General features: G+C 34.6%; 1 long non-coding RNA gene across 2 annotated transcripts in view; it reads right to left on the reverse strand.

Annotated features, from left to right (window-relative positions):
• Positions 1 to 26,260, reverse strand: part of LOC143682721 (uncharacterized) — a 142,019-nt gene that overhangs the window by 12,478 nt on the left and 103,281 nt on the right. The window contains exon 4 of one of the 2 annotated variants that reach the window (XR_013175251.1): positions 9,227 to 9,305. This is a non-coding gene — a long non-coding RNA (uncharacterized LOC143682721). Of the gene's footprint in view, positions 1 to 9,226; positions 9,306 to 21,528; positions 21,653 to 26,260 lie in introns of those variants that run through there. The other variant, XR_013175252.1, reaches the window with a different exon arrangement.

Below are 26,260 nucleotides of genomic sequence, written 5' to 3' on the forward strand. Positions count from 1 at the left end.
CACTCATTTATTGCTGGTAGAAATGTAAAATAGTGCAGCTGCAGTGGTAGGCAGTTTTGCTGTCCTCAGAGAGTTAAATACAGAAATATCATATAACCCCAAAATCCCACTACTAAGTATGCACTTGAAAGAATTGAAAGCAGGGACTTGAACAGATATTTACACACTGATGTTCATGGTGTCATAATTCACAATTGTCAAAATATGGAAACAACCCAAATGTCCATCCACTTATGAATGGATGAACAAAGAAAATATGGTATATACATAAAATTGAATATCATTCAGCTGTAAAGGCCAATGAAGTTTTGATACATGCAATATCATGATTGAACCTAGAAGACATCAAGTTGAGTGAAATAAGCCAAACACAAAAGGACAAATATTGCATGATCTTGCTGATATGAAACAATTAGAATAAGCAAAGTCATAGAGTCAGAATCTACAATACAGGTTCCCAGGGTCAGGATGGAGATAGGGAACGGGTAGTTAAGGCTGAAAACATAGAGTTACTATTTGGAATGATGGGGCTGTTTTGGAAATGTATGTGGTGATGGTAGCACAACATTTTAAACGTAATTAGCAGCACTGAAAAATATATCTGAATACAGTTAAAAGGGGAGATTGAAGGTCTTATATATAGTAATAGGGGAAATTGAAAGTTGTATATATAGCAATGAAGGAAATTTTTTTTTACAAATCCGTGAAACTGCACTACACAGTGAACCTGAAGTTAAACCATGGACTATATAGTTAATAGTGTAATTATAAAAATGTGCTTTTATCAGTGACAACCAATGTACCACACCAGTGGAGGGTGTTAACAATAATATGCCATATGAGTATTCTGTATTTTATGCATGATTGTTCTTTAAGCCCACAACTTCCCTAATAAAAACAAATAAATAAGGGGTGCAAGGGTAGTTCAGAGGTGGGATTCTCTCTCTTCAATTCCCAGCCTGTGCACTTCCCAAAACAATGAACAAGCAAAGAAAGAACAACAAACAAAAATTCAACAAGTGGCGCTGCAATAACAGGTTACTCACATGGATAAAGAATGAAATGTGACCCCCACCATACAGTATCTAAATAAATAAATAAATAAAAATTAGTTTAATATTGTAGCTATCCATTCAATTCAAATATTTAAATAAAGCACAAATATAAAATGATGATATGCATGATACTGTTTTCACAGATAGTAGGGGCAAAAACAGAAACAATCAGATGTTAAGGAATAAGGGTATAGCTAAATAATTTTGGCATATTTATACTATGTGATACTATTCAGATACAAAAAAAATATTGAATCTGATCTATATCCAGTGAGTTGGATAGTTGGGATATGTTTTTAGGAAAGAAAAGAAAAGTAGGGAAATAATAGTTCTGTATGATCTTATGCTTTTAAAAGGTACAAGAAAAAGTACTATAACCCATGTGATTTTTATATTTGTGGATGGTTCTATTATCATGAAGCATGACGGGGGTAGATGTGCATGGATGAAGAAAGCAATATTTTGTATAAAAATATTATACTGGAAAATATCTCCAAGGAAAAGGATTCAAAAGAATGGAAAATCTACTCTTGTTGTTATATAAACTATTACTTGAGTCAAATTATTTTAAATCACATTTACAAGGATGCCTTGGAAATTGTGACTAATAGATAATTAGCATAGTGCAAAGCTGAGCACCCAGAAAAAATAATAAAAATGTCAACAACAAAGAGAGAGATGGAAACAACATGTGAGTGTGGGCTGATATTTTCACCTATTGCTCTGAGTGGAAATTTGGGGTATTAATTGCCATACGGAAACCAGAGGAGTGATGAGGTAAATCATCAAATATAGGTTTAAATGTGAAAGGTTACACACTGAGTGAAAAGTAGGGCAAAAAAGCTCTGCTCACCAACGCAGGGACATATAAGGAAACGTGTTTGTCTCTGCCAGGCTCTCCTTGGTATTCACTCCACTGCACTTTCTTAATGTAGGTTTGAGGTTAGAATTTGTAGCACGTGCATTATCACAAACGCCGCAAGCCAAGAAATTAATGCATAAATAGGTCTCCTAGTAATATCTCTTCTCAACTCAGCTAAAGTGAATGTAAATGTTAATTTCCACATCTTAAGATGAAAGTCCCATTCTTCCTATACTTGTTATCATAATAGTAGAAATCAATTTATCAAAAACTGGGAAAATTTTCAGAAGTATTTGGAGGACGAGCAAATTCCCAGTTGTGTAGTAAGAAATAGAAAAGTAAGGTAGAAAATCATTAAGGATCAGAAAATACATTTCTCATTCTAAACGCCTGGAAATATCAAAAACAAATTAAAGAAAAGGGATTCAACAGCAAAGTTCATAATGGAAAAGTAAATGGCTTTAAGAAATCTATTTTTGTTGAAAACATATACCAATATATGTCAGATACTCATAAGAGAATTAAAAAAAATAAGTTGAACTAATTGGAGAACAAACAATTTTTAGAATGTGAAAATTGAACTAAGATTAAAAACAAATCAAATTATGATTTTTCAACTCTCTTGAAATTTCCTACAAAATCCCCATCCTGTCATTCTTGGCAGCTGATGTTACCTCTGGCTTCAGAGAAAGAATTATCCTTTCTCTTACAGGAGGCTAATCATCACACTTTTGGCACTTTGCTCTTGGTACTTCCCCACAAATTATTACTTTTATTACATTTACGTCCTAGCAGTTAGCAACATGCGTGGCCCCAAGCTGGCACTCAATAACACATTATTACACTGGGCTGATTTGGCTTTCTAATATAAAAGCTACACTAATGAAGAAGAAGGTAATTGAAAACCAGGGTTTGAAGATTGAAAAGGATGAATCAGCAAAATATTAACTGGGAAGAAAAATTTAAGTAATTATATCATTATGGAAATTGTTAACCTTTAGAAAGAATGGTTTAAAATATCTTGAAGTTGTATAAAACATGACTCTGTCAAAGTGGATATATTATACAGAAAGTCATTTATAACTCACCACTGATTAATGCGACATAATACATATTAATATAACAGGGTGAAATGGAGGTAAAATAATAAATATATTGTTATACTGTTTATATACAATATCAATTTTAAATTTCTGGATAAAAATTAAACAATCGCTGCCCAACATATGACCAAATTCTCTTTACAGAAAAAAAAAAGCTTTTGTGCCCATACTGCAGATGGATGATCAAGGAACAGGGATCTCTACACTCTCTTCTTTGACCTTTGCTACTCAGTTCCTGTAAATACACCTTGGGGTTGAGCACATGAGCGATGGGCCTCGCTGGGGGTATAAAGCCTAAACCTTTAGCCCTTCTGGTGGCTCAATATTTGGAGACATGAGTGGGTAGAATGTTTCCTGTGACAAATAAACCACAGAGAAATATGAATTTCAGGCTTCACCGACAGTATAACTGAACTGCAGTGCCTGAGTTCTTACTTCTTCTGAAACTCTATTTTTCTATAGAATTGTCTTAAGCAAAATGTGTCTCATTTGTTTTTCCAGGTGTATAATGCCTTTTATGCTATTGAGGATAATTTACTTTTTGAAAAATAATGATGGTGATGCAACTTCTAATGTACCACATGCAATTATTAATAAGCATAGGTGTAACAACTTGTATCAGTATGGAAACCCTCAGATGTTGTTTCTCAGGCTTTTCTCTATCCTTGAAAACAATGACCTTTGTTTTTTGAGGTTTGAAAATAAAAGAATAAGGCATTATAATTCTTTTAAATTATTTTACTGACAATTCTGTGTCTATGACAATTAATGAAATAAAAGTTTTAAATAAACTTCTCTTGTTGGTTTTTCTTCCCAAACATGCAGTAAAACATGTGCTTTTGTTCCAAGTAGAAGCATGACTTTAGATTACTTTCAAATGTGTAATATTGTATCAATTTTGGTGAAATGATTGCCTTGATCTACTGTGTCTATATAAAATTGGTTTCAACTTTGTTTGAACTTGCTCCTTGCTTTGTAGCTTTATGTAGGGTATCTATAGGGTAATTAAATGTATCTTAATTCATTTCATAATTTAACTTTGTAAGTACTTACCAAAATCTTAGTATTGTTTGCACATTTAAAAATATTTTTTTATGCTCTCTCCACCTAAATACTGGTAATCATTACATCAGATTATTCCTACACATGAAGAACTTATGTTTTCTTACTTTATTCCAGATCTCTGTATAAATTCCCCCTACTCTTTTTAAATCACATTAAAATATTTTGACAAGTCATTAGCATTTTCCATGAGTGTTTCTTGTGAAGTAAAATATTCCTTCAATGTCTAGACATATGTTATGTTGGCAAATTTTTCATTATGTCACTATCTTCCACAATGACTTTTCTTAGATATCTTTCATAATTATTTAAGCATTGTGCCAGTTTGAAAATGTTTATATACCCTAGAAAAGACATGATTTGGCCCTAACCCCATTTTGTAAAGACAGCCATTTTTTCTAACCCTTATTCAGTATTGTATGTTTGAAACTGTAATTCATCTCCCTGGAGATGTGACTCAATCAAGAGTGGTTGTTAAACTGGATTAGGTGGAGACGTGTCTCCACCCATTTGGGTGGGTCTTAAATAGTTTACTGGAATCCTACAAAAGAGGAACCAGTTTGGAGGAAAAGAGATTTCTGAGAGAGCAGAGAATGACATAGCCACAGGAAGCAGAGAGTTCACCAGCCAGTCACCTCTGGAGATGAAGAAGGAAAATGTCCTCCGGGGAGCTTCATGAAACAAGAAGCCAGGAGAGAAAGCTAGCAGATAACGCCATGTTTGCTGTATGCCTTTCCACCTGAGAGAGAAACTCTGACCATGTTCGCCACGTGCCTTCTCACATCGGCCTTCTTGAACCAAGGTATCTTTCCCTGGATGCCTTAGATTGGACATTTCTATAGACTTGTTTGAATTGGGACATTTTGTCGGCCTTAGAACTGTAAACTATCAACTGATTAAATTCCCCTTTTTTAAAAGTCATTCCATTTCTGGTATATTGCATTCTGGCAGCTAGCAAACTAGAACAAGCATCAAATACATAATATATATGGTGGTAGTTGGAAAAATGTAAATTGTTTGCATGCACAGTGTTTACATTAGAAAAGAAGAAAGATAATTGTGGCCTCCTTTTGAAACTGAAACGTTTCTATCCAAATAGAAGCACCGTAAATGCTAAGAAGAAGGAGCAATTAGAAGACTCCAAGCAGTAACGCTCAGATTTGATGATATGATTTGATTTATCAATTTCTATTTACATGAGTGCTCTTTTTTAAATTACAAATTTGTTCAGCCTTCATGATTTTCCCTTGTTTTTAACCATCATATTTTAAAAATCCAACATTGTCCAATAAATATGCTATGGAACTCTTGCTCCGTGAGATGGCTTTTGAAAATAATGAACCATGCCCAAATAAGTTTGAAAATAACCATGGCATATTAAAGGCTCCAAGGAGTCCTATGGGATACTTTTTTTTTTTAACTTAGTATTTTCAACATGATTTCATGATAGAAAATGTTTCTCATATTTTGAGAAAATTCTCCCTAAAAGCACTGTAATAGCAGCAAATGGGCTGTGAACCTTTAATGAGGCTGAGTTTGGTGTTTGTGGGTAGCAACTTCCAAGATCACGAAATTCAGAATCAGATAGAACATGCTTCAAATCCTAGCCCTATTACTTACTGACAGGGGCATATCACTTTAGTCTTCAATTTCTTCATTCATAAAATGATGACATTAAGTCTTACCTAATAGAATACTTAAGAAGATATTATGAAAATGTGTTTAAGGCCCTTAACCTATATATCTGACCCAATAGTGGACACTTAATACATCATAAATATTTTAGATTTATTTATTTTCTGATTTTGATGGGGTAATTTATTTCCTCTCTATGTGTTATCCCTGATTTCATAAAGGCAAAAATCACCTGTAAAATTCTGCAAAGCCAGGCATGAAACACAGGAGCAACAACAACAGGTGATCTTACTGTCAAGCGATTTCAAGAGTATTATCACCTATAGAGAACCCCCATCATCAAACATTATCAACTCTGAAACATGACAGTTCCACAGAACCAAAAACAGCCCTATATATCAAAGGCATAGTGTGTTGCCCAAGCTTATGAACCTGGTTTAGAATAAAGCCAAAACCTTTACTAAAATCTATTTAGAGAGAAAATTATAACTACAGTGAAACTGGAACCCTCCTGTTGGGAGAAGTATGTTATTCCCTTTCTTAGAAGGGGTTTATTCGTAATAAACCAATTTATAAGGGTACATTCACCAAATGAGCATGAAATCAAAACAAATAATTTGTTCAATTAATAAGCTATATGCTAAGAACTGTGCTAGGTACTAGTTGTTTTCATTTTTTGTTTGATTGGTTTTTTGTTTGTTTGTTTTGTTTTGAATTAGCAGGAGTTGAAAAAGGTGCTAGTTTTATAATTCAAAAAATGCAATCACTTTGAATCTTCTGTAGCCATTTCTACAATGGAAATTGTCTTGTCGATGACTCCAAAATACTTTTAGCCCATTGAACATGATTACCTCCCTAATGTACATAATTTAGTAGGGCATCGCAAAGGTTTATCTCAAATATTCTCATGCTTGTATCTTCCTGAAACTGGTTAATTCCTTTTATAACAGGAATGCTCCATTATTTATTTAGGTGTATAAGATGCTCAGCCAATTCTCCTCTGGCATCATGTCTCTTTAATGTTGGCATACTATTTCTGTTTTGATCTATAATATGTTAAACTCATAGGCCCACCCTTGTGATAGATCTGATTTCCCTTTGCAAAGAGAGATAAGATATCTCCTGCAGCCCCATACCATATATTTTCACTGTTGTCAAAAGAAAAAAAAAACTGAAGACATTCAAAAAGACAAGAAAAATGAAAACCAAATTTTTCCTAAAGTTTATATCATAAAGATAGATGAGAAAGAAAGAGAGAGAGAGAAAGAGAAAAAGAAACAGAGAGAGAGACAGAGAGAGAGAGAGACAGAGAGAGAGAGAGAGAGAGAGAGAAAGAAAGAAAGAAAGAAAGAAAGAAAGAAAGAAAGAAAGAAAGAAAGAAAGAAAGAAAGAAAGAAAGAAAGAAAGAAAGAAAGAAAGAAAGAAAGAAAGAAAGAAAGAAAGAAAGAAAAGAAAGAAAGAAAGAAAGAAAGAAAGAAAGAAAGAAAGAAAGAAAGAAAGAAAGAAAGAAAGAAAGAAAGAAAGAAAGAAAGAAAGAAAGAAAGAAAGAAAGAAAGAAAGAAAGAAAGAAAGAAAGAAAGAAAGAAAGAAAGAAAGAAAGAAAGAAAGAAAGAAAGAAAGAAAGAAAGAAAGAAAGAAAGAAAGAAAGAAAGAAAGAAAGAAAGAAAGAAAGAAAGAAAGAAAGGAAAGAAGGAAGGAAGGAAGGGAAGATTAATTTGGGCAAAAATAATCAAGAAAATGCATGACTAAGTAATTTACAATTTGCGCAAAACTTACATAAAGCTAAGTTCTACACACATAATGCAAATATATTTGGGATGGAACAAATTAAAATGTGTATAAGATATATTTACTACATGGGCATCCTGATATTGTTATTTAGTTTCTATTTATTATAGATTCACTTCATGGGGGGTGTGGAATTTCAAGAGCATATTTTGTTTGATGCATTCCTAATCTTATTTGAAGTTCAAATTGTATCATTACTGTTCTTTTCATAACAAAAAGTATATCCTCCAACTTTTACTGAACAATTTCATTCCAATGTTCCAATAAAAATATACTGGTCTCAGCAAGAGTTTTATATAAAAGTTGTTACACAGCTGATCACCCATCTCCCTTGGAGTCAATTATTTTTAAATTTTCAATCTGGGTTTAGGCCTACTCACTGCACCAAAAGGATTTTCAATAGGGTTTGTAATGACTTGTTACTCGTGCTGAGGTTTCTCTGGCAACCTTGATTCTGCTTGATCTATTGTTGCATTTGATTTTATAGACCACTGAGGACTGCACAACCACTTCTATCACCATGTGTAACTTTTGAATTCTAATCTAGCTTGCCTTTGCCCAACAACCGTGTTCAGGCATTCACATTAGCAGGGCATTTGTCCCTGTTAGGGCTCCAGATGCCAATCCTCATTAGCATATAGAATGAAAATTAGCCTGTTTAAATAATTATATTTAGAATGTGAAGAGTTAGCATTGTTTAGAGGATAAAATTGTTCCTCCAGATATTGGGCCAATGCCTACTCTTTGCTAGGTTGGTAAACAAATTATTGTTTTCATAGTAAAATCCCACAGGTTATGTTGGATCACTTTTATGATGCACCTTAATGCAAAACAGCTGTTTTCATAATCTATCTCTCACCAAAGATATAAAATATATCACTATGTTCCTGTTACTCTCTGACTCATTACCTTATTGATGAGAGTCTTTATGTGTAGCTGTAAGGAATGGTAAGAAATACAGTTCTGAAGGCAGAAAAGTGCAATGAAAAAAGCTAGCAAACAGGAAGCCCTGGCCCCTTGAGAATGTTTGTGTGTTTTGTTTAGGATCTTCCACTTTGGCTTACTGTTAAATACCACAGCTCTGGGTGGGTTTTCCTCCTTTTCTTTCATCTACTCTTCCGTGGACCCTGTGGAGTAACCATTATCAACTCTTGCAAGATGACACTTCACTGTTTTGGGCAGTATAGAGAAAATTATGGCTCTCCTAGGCAAAGATACTCCTCCACATTTCCATACTTTAATCTAGCTTTATTGGTGTTCCTGGGTCTTTTTTATGGCCTCCACAGACTAGAAACTCTCTTTGGACAGCATAAACTAAAGTCAGACTTGAAAGCATGGTTTATGAAGTTCATCAGAACACGCACCTTGCTACCTCTCTGATTTACCTTCTCGTGTCCCTAATAACTCTCTGCCTTTCTGGCAAAATTAAACTAATAGTAGTTTCAATACTATAACTGTTATTGCTTACCTTCATGCTATTTCTTGGACTTTTAACATTTAGGTGATTTATTAGATACTCCAATTAGTTCTAATAGCGCAGCAAAAGCGTGGTACTTAACTCCATTGAAATCACCAGCAAATTTGTCTCTTTCTCTTGCTATACTGAGAGCTCCTAGAGGGAACTATGTACTTTCAATATCTGAAATTCCAACGTCTATCTTCTAGTTGTGTGATCAATAAATGGTTAGCTACTACTTTTTTTTTTTTCAGTTAAAACTTACAGTTGGGGGCAGGCCACAGTGGCTTAGCAGGCTAAGTCCTCACCTGCCATGCCGGAGACCCAGGTTCGATTCCTGATGCCTGCCCATACAATGAAAAAAAACAGATTCATAACATAGAATATACCTTGTAATAATAGACAGAAGTCTATCATTTCATTCACTCACATAGAAACTTGACTTTATTTTTAAAATTTCAACCCATCCACTTGTATTCTGAAGTCATTGTCTCTTGCCTTATTAACAACCTGGTTTCTAAAATCATCCCCTCTTTCTCCAGGAGTACTCATTTCTTCCTCTCAATTGCATTACCCTCATGAACAAATACACTATAGAAATTCACATTAATATTTTTAAAATCCTTTGATCTCCCATCCCTCTCACATATTGACTGATTGCTGCGTTTCCTCTTCTACCTACCCTGTATTTCTAGGTATTCTTGTCAAGCCCTATAGTTTTAAATATGAATTATGTGCCAGTAACTATAGTCAAGGAAAAAGAATACAGAACAGAACACTAGTAAGGAAAGACTTTAGTAAGAGGGGCTATATCAATGGAAAGATGCTGAAAGCTTAAGCTAGAAATTTTTTAGGCAGTGGTTGGGCAAGTAAAGCTTTCAGATGCAGAGACCATGGGATAGGCAGCCATGGAAAGAGGAGAAGGGGTGCTAAAACCTGTTGGTGGAGGTATCTTGAAATGTAATTTACTGTGTCAAACATTGAAATAACAGAAAAAAGCAGTGGTAAGGAATGCCTGTTTGCAGTTAAGAACATGAGGCAGTGATGCAGGCCTGAGAAGTAGCAAACAAGTTAGAGTATGGAAAGTTCACATACACTGAACTTTGACTAGTTGGCCTAACCATAGCAGCCTAAAGTTTTGTCAAGCACAAAGTCTGATCAGCCTTGTCACTATCAGTTTGATATGTTAGGTCTTTATGTCACCTAATGTAAACAACCTGAGTAAACGTCCTGAGTAAACAACCACATGTTTGACACTCACTGTATGGCTAATAGCTGTCCAAAGCTCATTATGCCCCAAATTGAACTCTGGATTTTGTTCTAACACATACTCGCCCAAATCTCACCAATCCCTATAAATATTATTACATGGGAGTCACCTTTTGCTTTCCCTTTTATGCTCACTACTCAAAATTAACTTCAAAATATATTGGCAAATTACACATATTGCTTTCACTTTCCATTAATGTCAATTTGTTCAAGCCACTACTATGACTTCATGTGAATCTTGAAATTACTTCATATTTTATATCCATGCATTCACTCTCACCAAACCTATTTTCCATTCACCATTCAAAGTGAGCTTTTGAAAAATCAATGATATCATGTTGTTCTCCTGTTTAATATCCTCCAAGCATTTCTATTGCTTTTAGAGTAAATCCAAAATATTTACCCTAGCTGAAGGTCCTTTATGATGTCGGCCTCTTAGGTATCTTCTTGAACCACTCCTACTAAAATCAAAGATAATGGTGCCAACTTGCCAGTGAAGTTGCATTTTCTGGGTGGATGATTCCCCAACCAAAAACTAATCGAAACTGGCACAATTGGCTTCAAAGAATGAGCAACCATAGCATGCAGCTAGTGTGGTAGAGCCCAGAGCCCACGTCCTTTCTCAGCTCTTCTCCCTTCCCTAACCTACTTCACTCTCTCCCTGCCAACTTTCCTCCTGTAGAGGGCTTCCCAAAAAGCACACAAAATTCTGCTTCTGGGAACTCAGTCTAGGACATTCAATCTCGCTAGGTAATTTCAATGCCTCTCTTCTATTTCCAGTTCACGTGACTCTTGATCCTATCTAACGACCTTTGCAGAAGCTGTTCTTTTAGTGGGAGTTTCTCTTCACCTACCACTCTCCAGGTCATCACAGTGTTGTACTTTAAGCACAGTTTTGGTCACTGCCTATGTTGGGCTGTTTTCTGTACCTGTGCTTATTTATTTACTGACTGTTTTCCTTCACGAAATTCAAACTACATATAAGCAGGAATTTTGTCTCTCTTTCTCTCCACTTTATGCACAGAACATAGAAAAGTAACTGGTACATAATATATTCACAAACTCAGTAAATACACTTGTGTAACCTTTTATTTTTTGAAAAGCCTTCTTCATTGGCTCTGGTGGTATCATACTTTCAATTTTCTACAAACACTTTGACTGTAAACGTGGGGCCTTAGTGACAATTTGAATATCCTTTTGACATACTGCCCCTGAGTTCCTCTTAAGTCACTTCACTATTCTTCCATCCCATTTCAGTCTAAAAATTTTTATGAAGAAATGTGGCATGGAGTATACATGATGTACATGATAGGTGCTGCCTGTGTATTGCTTTTCCCCTTGGGAAACATTTAAAGGAGGTGAACAGTATCAACACTATACATCCCACCTAGCAGAAGGAAATCTATACTGAAATTGCTGACCCCCATTTTTGCACACAAATTAACTTTGCTCATAAAGAATTTTTTGTTTTCTTCACATTTTCAGGTTGGCATTGATTTATGGACAAGGATGGAAGTTTTATAACATATATGTATATATATATATATATCCTATATATATATTTATCCTATCTTTTAGATACAGCAAGAGAAATAACATTTCAGAGAGTTGTAAACACTTGAAGCTAAATAAGCAAAAATAGACAATAAAGTGGTTCTCTACGTAAGAAATTTAGATTTTTAGAATCCAAATTTTATCTCCCTATGTTTATAGTATGTCACTTTTGTCATTATCTTTTAACTTTATCGTATCTGACTGTCATTGTTTGAAGGACTTTAAAATTTGGATGTGTACTTCACTCTGAGTAGCCAAGTGGAAGTATAAAATTTCCTAAGAGTTGAGAAAACCAAACAGCATATTGACTTGTTAATTTTAAAACTAAAATAATCTTTCTTTTAATTAATTTCTTTAGAACTCATGTCTGACTTATGAATATGAATCAAACCATATATGGCATCTGACAATTTTTTATGCATCTACTATTTTCTTAACCATATTTTAGTGTACTCTTCCATAGAAAAGCTATTTACACTGCAATTTATTTCTTACAGTAAGAAATCAAATTTGATTTCAGTGTGTGCTATGCATTCCAACAACACATTTCAAAATGCAAACATGTTTACATTCTATGTACAAACAGGATTTCATATGGGGAATTCACAGTGTTCCTCTGACAGCACTTATGAAGCTTTATAACACAACATATTTTTATATTTCTAAAATGAGTATGCTATGAAGCATTTATCTGAAAATATAAAATTGAGCGTATGAAAAAAATATTTTATCACCTAATAATCTTCTTTACTTTTCCGAGTGATCTGGATACCTGAGGTGACACTCTCTTAAGAAGCTCTAATTTGCTGTCAAATTAGCTCATTACATAAGCTTATTACATAAGCTAATACCCTCCTTTACATTTTCTGAGGAAATATTACCATTTCTACCTAATCATCACTGAAACAATAAATCTTAGTTACAGAGCTAAGAACAGGATGGAAATGGGCTTGCTGAAATAATGCCACACACCAACATAACATATTCTCATTTCTATGAAATACAGTTCTTTCCCTCAAAAGTAGATACATTTTAAATTACAATTACTTCTATTGATGGGTAACTTGAAGTTTGGGGCTATTATACCAATTTAACATTTCATATACTGAAGAATTAATATCAGTATGTTAAGTGGTATGATTGGGATCATGTGTCTCAAATATTCTTACTCATAAAGCATTTTCTTGATAAGAGATTATTTGTTTTATACCAATTGCCTGAGAATTTATGAATGATTTTCTAGCCAGAGTGACTAAAAAAACTAATCCATTTTAAAATTAATGAACTATATTCTATTATATTGTTACCAGAGATTTACACTCAGTTCAGAACTAATGAAAGGTAAGAAGATTTTAACATATACATGTGCAGTGGGAGAATCAAAGGAAAAAAGACAAGATCTAGTGTTACAGAATGCCACATTGGGCAGGTCTCAGAAAAGAATGCTAATTGCAGAATAAATTGGGAAAAAAAGATGATATTATATTCTTCGTACATAGATAAGCTAGGCCTTGGCTCACATTTGCTCCATGCCTTCACTATATTTTGAGACAAAGATACCATGATAACACAGAAGTTTCTGTCTTTCAATAAATCCATGAAAGAGCATTGCCTAGTGTTCTAGTTTGCTAGCTGCTGGAATGCAATATACCAGAAACGGAATGGCTTTTAACAAGGGGAATTTAATGAGTTGCTAGTTTACAGATCTAAGGCCGAGAAAATGTCCCAATTAAAACAAGTCTATAGAAATGTCCAATCAAAAGCATCCGGGGAAAGATACCTTGGTTCAAGAAGGCCGATGAAGTTCAGGGTTTCTCTCTCATCTGGAAAGGCACATGGCGAACGCAGTCAGGGCTTCTCTCTCAGCTGGAAGGGCACATGGCAGACACGGCATCATCTGCTAGCTTACTCTCCTGGCTTCTGGTTTCATGAAGCTCCCCGGGAGGCATTCCCCTTCTTCATCTCCAAAGGTTGCTGGCTGGTGGACTCTGCTTCATGGTACAGCAGCATTCTCTGCTCTCTCTGAGTCTCTCTCCGTGTCCAAAATATTTCCTCTTTTATAGGACTCCAGTAAACCAATCAAGACCCACTCAAATGGGTGGAGACATGTCATCCCCTAATCCAGTTTAACAACCGTTCTTAACTAAATCACATCAACTAGGGAGATGATCTCATTACAGTTTCAAATATACAGTACTGAGTAGGGATTATTCTACCTTTAAGTAATGAGATTTATATTAAAACATGGCTTTCTTAGGGGGCATATATCCTTTCAAACCAGCACATTCCACCCTCTGGCCCCTAAAAAAGACATGTTTTTCCCATATACAAAATACATTAATTTCATAACAATATCAGATATCCTTAAACCTTTCAGTAGCAATACAAACAAAGTATCAAGTTAGAGACAGTATAGAATCTCATCAAATCAGTTACAGGCATGGTCTGTCCTAAGGCAAAATTCTCTCCATTTACTCTGGACCTTTGAAAACTCATAACAAGTTATTTGCTGCCAACATATAAAGGAGGAACATTCGTAGGATACATGTACACATTTCCATAGGGAGGAAGGAACACAGGGGTCACTGGACCCATACAGTTTCGAAAACCTGCAGGGCAAAGTCCATTAGATTTCAAAGTCTGAGACTCATTTATCCTCAGGGCTTTAGAAAGTGGCAGTCCCACCCTTTCCAAATGCCTACGCCTGCCTCTCTCTGAATGCAACCTTGGGGGATATTGGGGAGACCACCTTTTTCTCGGCTCCACCCTCTCCAAGCATTGGGGCCACACCTGGGCTCTCTGCCAGCTCCGGGGCACACGCTCAACCCCTCCATGTGGTGGCAGCCAGGCTCCCCCCAAACCCCAAGAAACGTGCTTCACCCTCTCCAAGGCCTGAGGTGGCATGACTCTTCCACTGCAATGAGGTGGGAGGCCCATTCTCTGCCTTTGGGGCAAACTCACCCTCTCCATGGGCTTGGGTGGGTCTGCTCTCCTTGCCCGAGGCTTCTTGACTTCAGACCTCAGTCTCCACGGTTTTGCCTCTGAAGTTATTTTTCCTCCAATGTGTCCCTTCTCTGAACCCCTCAGTCCAGACTGGCAGCGGCTCTGTTTATACAGGTCCCACAGCACTCTCGTTGGCTTTCTATGCAGTAGCCTTGGATCATGCCCATCAGACATAAGGAGTTTCCACAGATCTTTCCTGGATAACTCCATGTCCGATCCTGACTTTCTCTGAAATGGCTGGCTGGTTCCACATTTGGTTAAATCCACACTATACTCTGTAGTCTCCCTTTCTGTAGGCCCAGAATTTTCTGGGACCTCAATTTCTGGTTTCTTTTTACTCAAGAGTTCAGTTTTCAGCTTATCTCTTTCCTGTCGCATTTCACTATAAGCTGCAAGGAGAAACCAGACTGCACTTTTGACATTTAATTTGGAGATCTCTTCTGCTAAATATCCAAGTTTATGGCTTTTAAAATCTGCCTTCCAGCCAAAACTACCAGTCAATTTTGCCAGATTTTCTGTCATTTTAAAACAAGGATCGCCTTCCTTCCAGTCTACAATAACACAGACCTCATTTCTGTCTAAGGCCTCATCAGAGGTATCTTTAGAGTCCACATTTCTACCAACAGTCTCTCCAAAGCATTCTAGGCCTTCTCTATCAAGCTTCTCACAACTCTTCCAAAATCTTCCCTTTATCCATTTAAAAAGCCGTTCCAACATGTTTGGTATTTGCAAACTGTAGCAGTAGCACCCCACTCTCCGGTACCAAAATCTGTTCTAGTTTGCTAGCTGCTGGAATGCAATATACCAGAAACGGAATGGCTTTTAACAAGGGGAATTTAATGAGTTGCTAGTTTACAGATCTAAGGCCGAGAAAATGTCCCAATTAAAACAAGTCTATAGAAATGTCCAATCAAAAGCATCCGGGGAAAGATACCTTGGTTCAAGAAGGCCGATGAAGTTCAGGGTTTCTCTCTCATCTGGAAAGGCACATGGCGAACGCAGTCAGGGCTTCTCTCTCAGCTGGAAGGGCACATGGCAGACACGGCATCATCTGCTAGCTTACTCTCCTGGCTTCTGGTTTCATGAAGCTCCCCGGGAGGCATTCCCCTTCTTCATCTCCAAAGGTTGCTGGCTGGTGGACTCTGCTTCATGGTACAGCAGCATTCTCTGCTCTCTCTGAGTCTCTCTCCGTGTCCAAAATATTTCCTCTTTTATAGGACTCCAGTAAACCAATCAAGACCCACTCAAATGGGTGGAGACATGTCATCCCCTAATCCAGTTTAACAACCGTTCTTAACTAAATCACATCAACTAGGGAGATGATCTCATTACAGTTTCAAATATACAGTACTGAGTAGGGATTATTCTACCTTTAAGTAATGAGATTTATATTAAAACATGGCTTTCTTAGGGGGCATATATCCTTTCAAACCAGCACACCTAGGAAACAAGGATTCACATTCTATTACTAATGATATCTGGGACTTGGTTTCAGTCATGTAACAGCTCTGGTCCTCGTTTTCTTCATAAAATGTTGGGGATGACATCATATTATCTTCAAGGACCACTTTAGCTCACATGATCTCATTTTAAAATTGGACAAAAAGGAATGAGCCAACAAAATTACGGTTACAGTATGGAGAGGATTCCAAGAAATGCTACTAATAATGCATTACTTTCTAAGAATACTTGAAATTTGGTACATGCTGATCATTTTCACCCTCTTCTTTCTATAACATTCTGCAAGTGTCCATAAATTCTTCAATTCAGGAAATTCTTATAATTACTCTTGTGGTGCTAAAGATTGAAGTTGGATAAAGAAGGGTCACTTCAAGCAAGGTTGTCTCTACCAATAGCAAGAATCACAAAAATTACATAAATTTATGTTAGCATATCTTTACCACAAGTATGTCATAAGTTTTCTGGAAAATAGTTCTGCTGTTCATTGCAAAATATTAGCATCTTGAAGATGCTAATTCATCTCGAAGGAAAAAAGGGAAAATATGTGTTCAGAAGTATTTCCTAAGTAATCAAAAATATTTTAGTGTTAATAAGGAACCCTTTGAACCACCTGAAGAAAAGGGGACTCATGATATAGACTCTTACAGGAATATTCTTCAGAGACAATATATAAGCATGAATCTGCAAAGATCTTAATTAAAACTGTTAAGAACGAAGAACTGAAGCAAGCCGCACCTTTCTTCCCTAGAGGAATGACTAAGTTATGTTGCAGCCATAATTTGAATTATTATGGCTCTATTTAAAAGAATGAACCAGAGCTTTAGGTGATGACCTTGAATGAAAATCACAGTATATGTTACCAGGTAGCAAATACAATAGGGTATTATTTTTCTAAACAAATATCTCTATATCAATATATGTTTATAACGTATTTGTTTTTGTTAAGCACATGAAATACGAAGCTTATATAGCAAATTGTTCATTTCTTTTAGCTATTTAAGACCATATTGGGAAATGAGAGCATTAACTAGTGTCTTCATAAAAATAGACTTTAGAATTTAACTTTAAACAACAACCATACTATTTTAATTTGAAAACCTTGACTAAAATAAAATATTAATATTCTTCTTCTTTAAACTTTGGTATAAAATATAAGCTCAATCTCTTTATGAGTTTTTTTTTTTTTTGTATGCTGTATGGTGGAGGTCAATTTCATTCCTTTTCCATGTGACTATCCTGTTATTGCAGAACCATTTGCTGAATCTTTCCTTTTCTGGGGTGGGGTGTGGAGGAAGTGCATGGGACAGGAACCAAACCTGGGTCTCCCGTACAGCAGGTGAGAATTCTACCACTAAACTACCCTTGTACCCCTTTTCTTCATGCATCCATAATAACTCCATACTCTTTCCCACAGAGGGGACTTTGCACCTATTCTCATTTCAGCCTGAAATGCTCTCCTCACAGATGTCCTAGACAAAGGTATGAAGGGAATACTCTCAGAAATAGAATTATACATGATATATATGATCTTTGAAAAGTATTAGCTGAATTCCTAATCAGAATAGGGGCATCATATCAGTTGTTCTTATCAAATGTTAAAAAAGAATGATGTACAGAGTAGCAGCCTTATGAAGAAATAAATGATTCCACACGACACTTCTGGAACTGTAGTTGATACAGCCATAAATACTGAAAAGCAAACAATTCTTCTTGTATAAATTATTTCCCATTAATTTGGCATATTGTAATTGTTTTCTCAACCACAACAATAAAACAAAACAAGCAGGTTCTTTATACTCACCCTATTAAACTTTTTATAATATCCTAAGGTGATTATTTCTTCCTGTAATCCTCTCCATTTCTGGTTCCAGTCTTGTTGTGCACGGCGCTCCATTTGACTGCTTCCGCTCCATTCATTCTAGTCATTTTTCAATTCTGGAAATTTCCAGGTTTCCTATTTTGCTGCTAATACCTTTTAACATTGGATAAGAGCAACTGATATGATGCCATAATTATGGCAGTAATTATGGCTGTATCAACACTGTAGCACAGTGCTCAACTCACAGCACATCCTCAACTCAGCTCATTGTTAAACAAAAATGATTTAAAAAATTAAATGCTTAGATACATTTTAACAGAATATTTATTTTGCATTTTTTACATTAGTTTAAAAATTACACTAAGGGGATGGATCTTATACAAACATGCAAGGAAGAATTGTTTGCTTTTCAGTATTTATGGCTGTATCAACTACAGTTCCAGAAGTGTCGTGTGGAATCATTTATTTCTTCATAAGGCTGCTAATACTTTTTAACATTGGATAAGAGCAACTGATATGATGCCATAATTATGGCAGTAATTATGGCTGTATCAACACTGTAGCACAGTGCTCAACTCACAGCACATCCTCAACTCAGCTCATTGTTAAACAAAAATGATTTAAAAAATTAAATGCTTAGATACATTTTAACAGAATATTTATTTTGCATTTGTTACATTAGTTTAAAAATTACACTAAGGGAATGGATCTTATACAAACATGCTTAAGTTTTGGTTTTAGAAACACCAACCATAGAAAGTTTTCTTTTAAGTCCATCTGAATTTATTTTGGCTTGGAGAGAATTAAATTCTACTTTTTCTTTTTCAAAATGTTTCATTATCCCAATAATTGTATGGGGTAACGTTGTCTTCCACTATTTTGTGACACAAAATTGCTAGGGGTTTGAAAAGTGACTTTCATGATTTGTCAATGGCAAATTTGTTTTGCTTCCATAATTTGTTTTTAGCTATTTTCATTATTAAAATATTTTTTTAGTTTCCATACATGGAGGTCATTTAGTTTTACTTTTAATTACACCCAACATTCACCTACATTATTTTCCTTCATATGAAATCATATTTCTGATGAGTATTCTCTTTCCAGCTGGTCTTGTGCTTGGCAGATTTGATGTGCCATGTCACATAAAAAACTCATGAAACTGAAGTGGCAGTGGCTCCATGTAATGCTTTTATTGTCAGGATGTACACAGCAAATGGCACAGAGCCTCTCTGCCAACAAATTAGTGCCTAATGGTTCTAACATCCAGGTTCTGTTCAACAATTTAATCTGTAATCCTCTATAATTCATGCAGTTGCCTGACTCCATGTACCTCATATAAATGTACTTTACAAATGAAACAAAAAAAAATCCCACAAACTCAAAACAGAGTAAAAATACAAAACAGAACAGAAAGCACACCAAAAAATCCCACACAATCAATGTACAAATAAGCATCTAGAAGGTTCACATGTGAAGCAGTATCTTAAACAAAAGAAATGTGTTTATTTACAAAAAAATTTTGAAAAGACAAATTAGGAAAAGATATGTGGGATTTTAAAGGATGTGAAATGTAGCTAACACACTTTGGCTGCTTATTTTAAAAGCTTTGGGGACATTATAAGATAGCCACATTTTAGTAACCCATATCTTTTGTGAGATTAAATCTGACTACAGGGAATATTCCTGCACAGATAGAATAAGGAACACTGCAAACTTTGATGAAGAACAAGTTATCTTTATTAAAGTATTTATCATTTTTACAGCTGGAATTGGTATTAATATTTCAACAAACAATACCAGTAAGCCTTATCTTCTCTTTGTTGACTTTAGTTAAGCACTGTCAGCAGTGGGCTGTTTAGAACAGCTTGGCCTGTTCAAGCAGAATAATTCATTTTAGGATTTTTTTTTTCAAGTAAGCTCACTTTTAGTATGCAGTAGGAGCACACCAAAGCAGAAACACAAACTTAGTCAGAAAGGCGTAAAACTTGAGAAATATGATTGACAGTATTTTTCCCCAGCTTTGGGAAAGCATTCAAAATTGGGGAATGAATAACAGTAAACCTGCTGACAAATTTTAAACATACACAGAGACAGAGCTTATAGACTTCTCTCAGTCGTCATAGACAAGTAAACCAGAATGTATGTGCCTTCTTGAACATACTGTAAGAAGAAAGAGACAAAGGAAACAGAGATCGATTCTTTGGATTCAGGACATTCTGTAATATCTCATGATTTTAACATAAATATCATTTGAAGCTCTGGACAAAGCCAGAGAAAAAACTCCATAGTTAGAAAATTAGAGTATAAGATAAAATGAGTATAAATGAACCAATATATTTTGAGTTGAGCATGTTAAGGCCCTATCACAGAACTAGATGTTTGCATGAGTTGAATGGGTTATTCATGACAAAATCATTTCAAAAAAAATTATATGTTTAAAAATTAGTGGATATCCAAATATGAAAACTTGACTTACTACTGAGGGTAGGATGTGAGATGGAAGAAAATCAGAATTCTATGCTTCAATAAACTCTGAATGTCTGAATTATTGTGAATCAAGAGAATGCTCTTGTATTTCACAAATGATTCTATCTGCATTGGTATTTTCTAATGGAAAATGCACATTATGTAAAAATGTACAATATTAGGGTATAAAACTTTCTGTACTTTTTATCATGTTCTTTATGTTGATTCAGTGATTTGAAGATAATTCTCTAGCAGCATGGGCACTGCTAATCCTTCAAAATGTTCAGTGAGCATCTGTTACATGGGTTGGCCCCATTCATTTACATAATCTTGGCTCAGTCACAAGACCTAAGGCACAGGAAGACAGAAGATATCCTCTTGTGACTGAATATGTGGGTAGGTTGTTCAAGTGACTTCAGAATTTTAAGCAATTTCTTTTTAAAATAATTTTAAAAGTAATTTTATGCTAACAGAAAAATGGGCAAATCATAAATGGGCAAATCATAAATAGACAACTCTAATAGTAACCAGACAGTACACTGATGAAAACCACTGAAGACAACAGGATACTGTCAGCACCCCAGAAGCCCTCCTAAGTCCTGCTAACTATTCACCCCTCCTGCCCAAGGGTAACCACTATCTTGATGACTAACATAGCTGGTTTTCAACTTTTATAGAAGGAAAAATACATAGTGTGTTATTTTGCACTGGCTTATTATGTTTGTGAAACTCATCCAAAAACATTTTACAATGAACAATAGTTGTCACTTTTACTGTTGTAGAGCACTCCAATTAATAGGCACTTGTGTGTTTTTCCAGTGATTGATAACTGGAATGCTTCTACAAACATTCTTTTAGTAGAAATACACATGAATTTATTTGGAGTAGATATCTAGACATGGAAATGTTGGATTATAGGGAAGGTATAGACTCAATTTCAGCAGATATTGCACGGCAATTTCCCAAAACAGCAACGCCAAGTTACTCACCCACCAGTAGGACTATGAGAATTTCACTTGCTCAGCATCCTCGTGATGTTCAGTACTGTGCTTTTTAAAGCCATTCTGGTGGGTATGTAGTCATATCTCAGGGTAGTTTTGATTCACCCTTCCCTGTTGACTAAAGAGGTTGAGTACATTTTATAGAGTTCTTGACAATTTGATATTCTTTCGGGGGATGACCAGTTCAAACCTTTTGTATGTTTTTCTATTGGACAGTTTAACGTTTTCTTATGAGTTAGTAAGAATATTTTCTGTATTCTGAACGCAAGCTCTACATGTGTTACTTGTCTTGAAAATATCATTACCACTCTGTAACGTGGATCTTTAGACTCTGAAACATGCCTTTTATGGATAAAATTTCCCAAAATGTATGGGGTCTAATTTATCCCACTTTTCTGATATGTTAGTGTTCCTTCTGTCCTATATAGGTATGTTTTTCAATCCCCAGGAAATAAATATGAGCCATTAATACTAAATTTTGGAAAGGTAAATTTTGCACTAATCTTTGCCAGTCTCAGCCACAATTAAGAAATAAATGTGTTCACTAATCTCAAACTTGGAATCATTTTCAAAAACAAAAAGCACAATGAATTGACCAAAATGATTTATGATGATTTTATAATTTTTTTTTCATTTTACTTATTTGGAAATTTAGTTAGAAGGAAATTAAGTGCACATGACCTGTAGAATATGGACATGTAAATATTTTCTTCATTTTCAATGAAAGCATATTTAGTAGAATTTTAGTGTCCTGTCAGTAATTTTTCTATCAGATACTATGTTCTTGAAGATTTAATTAAAAGAATACTTTAAAGTCCCACTGTACTATATTCAATCTCACTTGACATAATATTCCCTGGTACAAGATACAAGGATGCAAAATAAAAAGTTTCAGTCTATTCTGGACATTGAATTTATGACTGTGAAATTCAATGTCAATGAACAGTAATCTCTGTTTTTCCACATCTTATATTACATTTTCTTCATATTATACCCCATTTGATTTTTCTCATTAGCCTAAGAGAATACTATGCATACACATTTCCACAAGATTCCCTGGGTACCCCAAAATATCTATGATTATGTGCATTTGATGTTAGAAGAATTGAAAAGTATATAAGCAGTGAGATATATAGTTTCTCCTTTACACTTCTATATGCATACACACATATTCCTGCCATTTATAATAATATGTCAGACAGCTAATTTTGTTGAAACTTAACTATGTGTAAGACATTATAGTAAATGTGTTGCAGAGTTATCTTTAGAGATATTAATCAATATGTATTTAGTTTGGTTTCATATATTCAAACCTTTAGGGGAATATAGAAGGTTCTTGCCATAAACTAAATAATTTCAAGAAAGCATGGATTATGATTATCGCAGCTGTGCTCCTGAAAGAATGCCAAGAATCAGAACAGAACAGAACAATGAATGAAGGCAACAAGGGTGTAGGCAGTCCTCCTGATCTAACCATTTTTCAGAATAGGATGAAAGTAATAGAAAGATTCCAATGCCTTCAAGTTCAACAGGGAAACGTCAGACTTGGTCACCACACCAGAAACTGATCATCAGAAAAGGAGATGCAAATGAGAGATATTTCAAGAGTAATCTGGTGAAACCAAATATAAAACTAGATGGGAAAACTGATTTTTAGGCCAGTTCATGACCCCTATGGATGAAATCTTTTTAGTTATAGAGCCTTCTCGAAAATGAAAGAAAATTCAGTTGGCCAAGGAATTTCAGGGAATTTAAACTAAATTGTCATTACCCATTTATTAGATTAGGATCTGTTATCACTCCCATGAAATAGCACAAATGAACGAGTAATGCATGTTCTGTTGCAGATTTCTCAAGGAGTTTGCCTCAAAAATATAGCATAGATTGACACTCAAGTTTGGAATAGGTTTAGGAAATGATCACCAAATGATGAAAAAGACTGGCACTGTTATCAATTGGATCTATATTTTGATAGAATTTGTAAGTCAAAATGTCTTATACTTTACTTTTGCCAAAATAAAAAGTTTGTGCATTGATTTTTTGCATATCTATGTATATCCTGATACCTGAGTACTTAATGTTCTATTTTCTCACTGAAATTTTGTAATATTCAGTCTGTTTTAAGGGGAAATGAAATAGCATATTGTAATATTTAAAGAGCTTTCATTAATAGGGCATTATATTTATTGTAATTAGCTTCTGAGATGAGAGCTGGAAAGAATACATTATGTATACAAAGAGGTAGTTCAACTTAATAGAAGAAGTACCGGCTTTTGTAATATTTGAATCTGTACAAAACCACAATAGGAAATTTATTGATGAAATGAACACCTTGTCGATGGAAACGTCCAAGGAAGTCTATGTAATCTCTGCCACTGATATGAGAGAGAGGATTTCTTATCATGGATAGGTTTATGGTTTATAGCACTTTTTCTGAAAAAGGACCAGATAACAAACATTTTTGATTCTGCAAGCCATATGGTCTCTGTCACAAGGTAACAAGTTAGAGACAATAGCAAATGAATTAATACGGCTGTGTTTCAATAAAACTTTATTTACGAACACTGAAATCTGAATTTCATATAATTTTTAAATGACATACAATATTAATTTTCTTTTGATTTTTTTTAAACCTTTTAAAATGCAAAAATTATTTCCAGCTCTCAGGAAACACAAACACAAAAGGTAGGCCAGATTTGGCCTATGGGTTTCTGGGAATTCTACCAGTCCATCTTAAAACTATGACTCTGTTCCTCTCATTTCACAATTCAAATGGGTCTGGAGGATAAGAAGCTCATTCTATAATATCTGATACTTCTGACTTGCAAATGAGCCAGAAAAATATCCCCACTTGAGAGACAGTAATGAGAAATATTTTTAACCCTTCAGATAAAAGATATTTTAAAGTTCTTCTTTTATATAGTATTCATGTAGAAGAAAGAACAGGGAGTAGTCAGTGATGCTTCCCAATTAAATGATGCTTTTCCAGTGTGAAAAACATCTGATACACTGTTCTTCCCATGTCTTAAGCACTAAAGATAAACTAAAAACAAGCACTTCAAGTGGCAAATTATATATTATTTATCCATGCATATGTATGAGAAAATATAAGGTATTTTCTTCAATTCAGGTATTGAGAAAATATAAGCTTGTAATAATACTAAATATTTATACAAATATTTTAAATGCAAAAAAATTCTTAGTTCTAGGATGTTTCTATTTTTTACTTTTTATTTTGTAGAAAAATAATGTAGATTATATCTTCTAATTAAGTATGGTAGAATGAATAAATATTATCCCCATTTATTTTATAGAACCCAATAAATTATTAGCAAAAAATATTTTGAAATTATAAATCTGAATTGAAAAAAAAGTGGAACATGTTATTATTCAATAAGTAATTATAAGCATTTCTTCAGAAAAACAGGACTAGATGAAAGCTGAAATACATTAAATGAAACAAAACAAAGTAATCAAACAAAAATATGATCACCAAAGTAAAAAATTTTAAATAATTTGTATTAAAAACCTTGAATTAATATGAAAACTTAGCATTGCTTATGGGCAAAAATAAACACTATATATACATAATATATTGTATAAATTATATATATATATATATATATATATATATATATATATATATACATAATTTTTTTTTTTTTTGCATGAGTAGGCACTGGGAATCAAACCCAGGTCTTTGACATGGCAGGCAAGAATTCTACCACTGAGCAGCCATTGCACCACCCACAAAATATATTTTTACAGTTTCAAATATAATATACGTTTAAAAATTACTGATTTACCAATGCAGCACATATATGAAGTACTTATAAAATACCTATTAAAAGATTTAAAACTCCTGAATAAAATTTTAAAATTCCATTGCAAGTTATTAAAGAAAATATAAAATCAAGAGTGATACCATTTCTTTTGACAGGTGGCCTTAATTCTGTATAGGTTTTCAGGCTCTTCAAAATTTATTAATATATTTAATGTGATTTTAATCATATTGTAATAGGTTACTGTTCCATTTTCCCAGCTGCTAAAATAAATAAGATACAATGAATTGGCTCAAACAATGCTAATTTATTGGCTTACACTATTGAGGCCAGGAGAAGTATAAAAATGCAGACATCAGCAAGCCAATGCTTTCTCCCTGAAGACTTGAGCATTCTGGGGCTGGCTGTCACTCATCTCTGGTCCTTCGCTTTTCTGTCACATGACAATATGCAGGGAAATTTCTTCTCTTTTCTGCTAGTTTCCACTGACTTTCAGCTTCTGGCTGCTCCTCATGGCTCTTCTCTCCAGCTGCCTTTTACTCTGTGTTTTTGTTTTCTGTGCAGTTCCAGCAAATAAAAAGTTCATAACTTCCTTTTATTACACTTTCAGTGTCATGGAATCAGCAGTGAGAACCTTTCTCATTTTTAATTCTGGTAAATACTACTTCTCTCTTTTTCTCTTGATGTGCCTGGCAACTGCTTTATCAAATGTATTGATCTTTTTAGTGAACAACTTTTGGTTTCATTGATTTCTGCTCTAATTTTTGTGATTGCTTTCCTTCTACTTGTTTTAGGTTTAAATTGCTCTTCTTTTGGTTTACTAAGGTGGCACTCTGGGTTATTGATTTTTTTTTTTATCTTTCTTCCTTTCTAGCACATTCGTTTAATGCCATAAATTTCCCTTGAAGCGCTGTTTTGGTTTGTTAAAGCTGCTGAAATTTGAT

This window comes from Tamandua tetradactyla, chromosome 5 (assembly GCF_023851605.1).
Source record: "Tamandua tetradactyla isolate mTamTet1 chromosome 5, mTamTet1.pri, whole genome shotgun sequence".
Taxonomy (NCBI): Eukaryota; Metazoa; Chordata; class Mammalia; order Pilosa; family Myrmecophagidae; genus Tamandua; species Tamandua tetradactyla.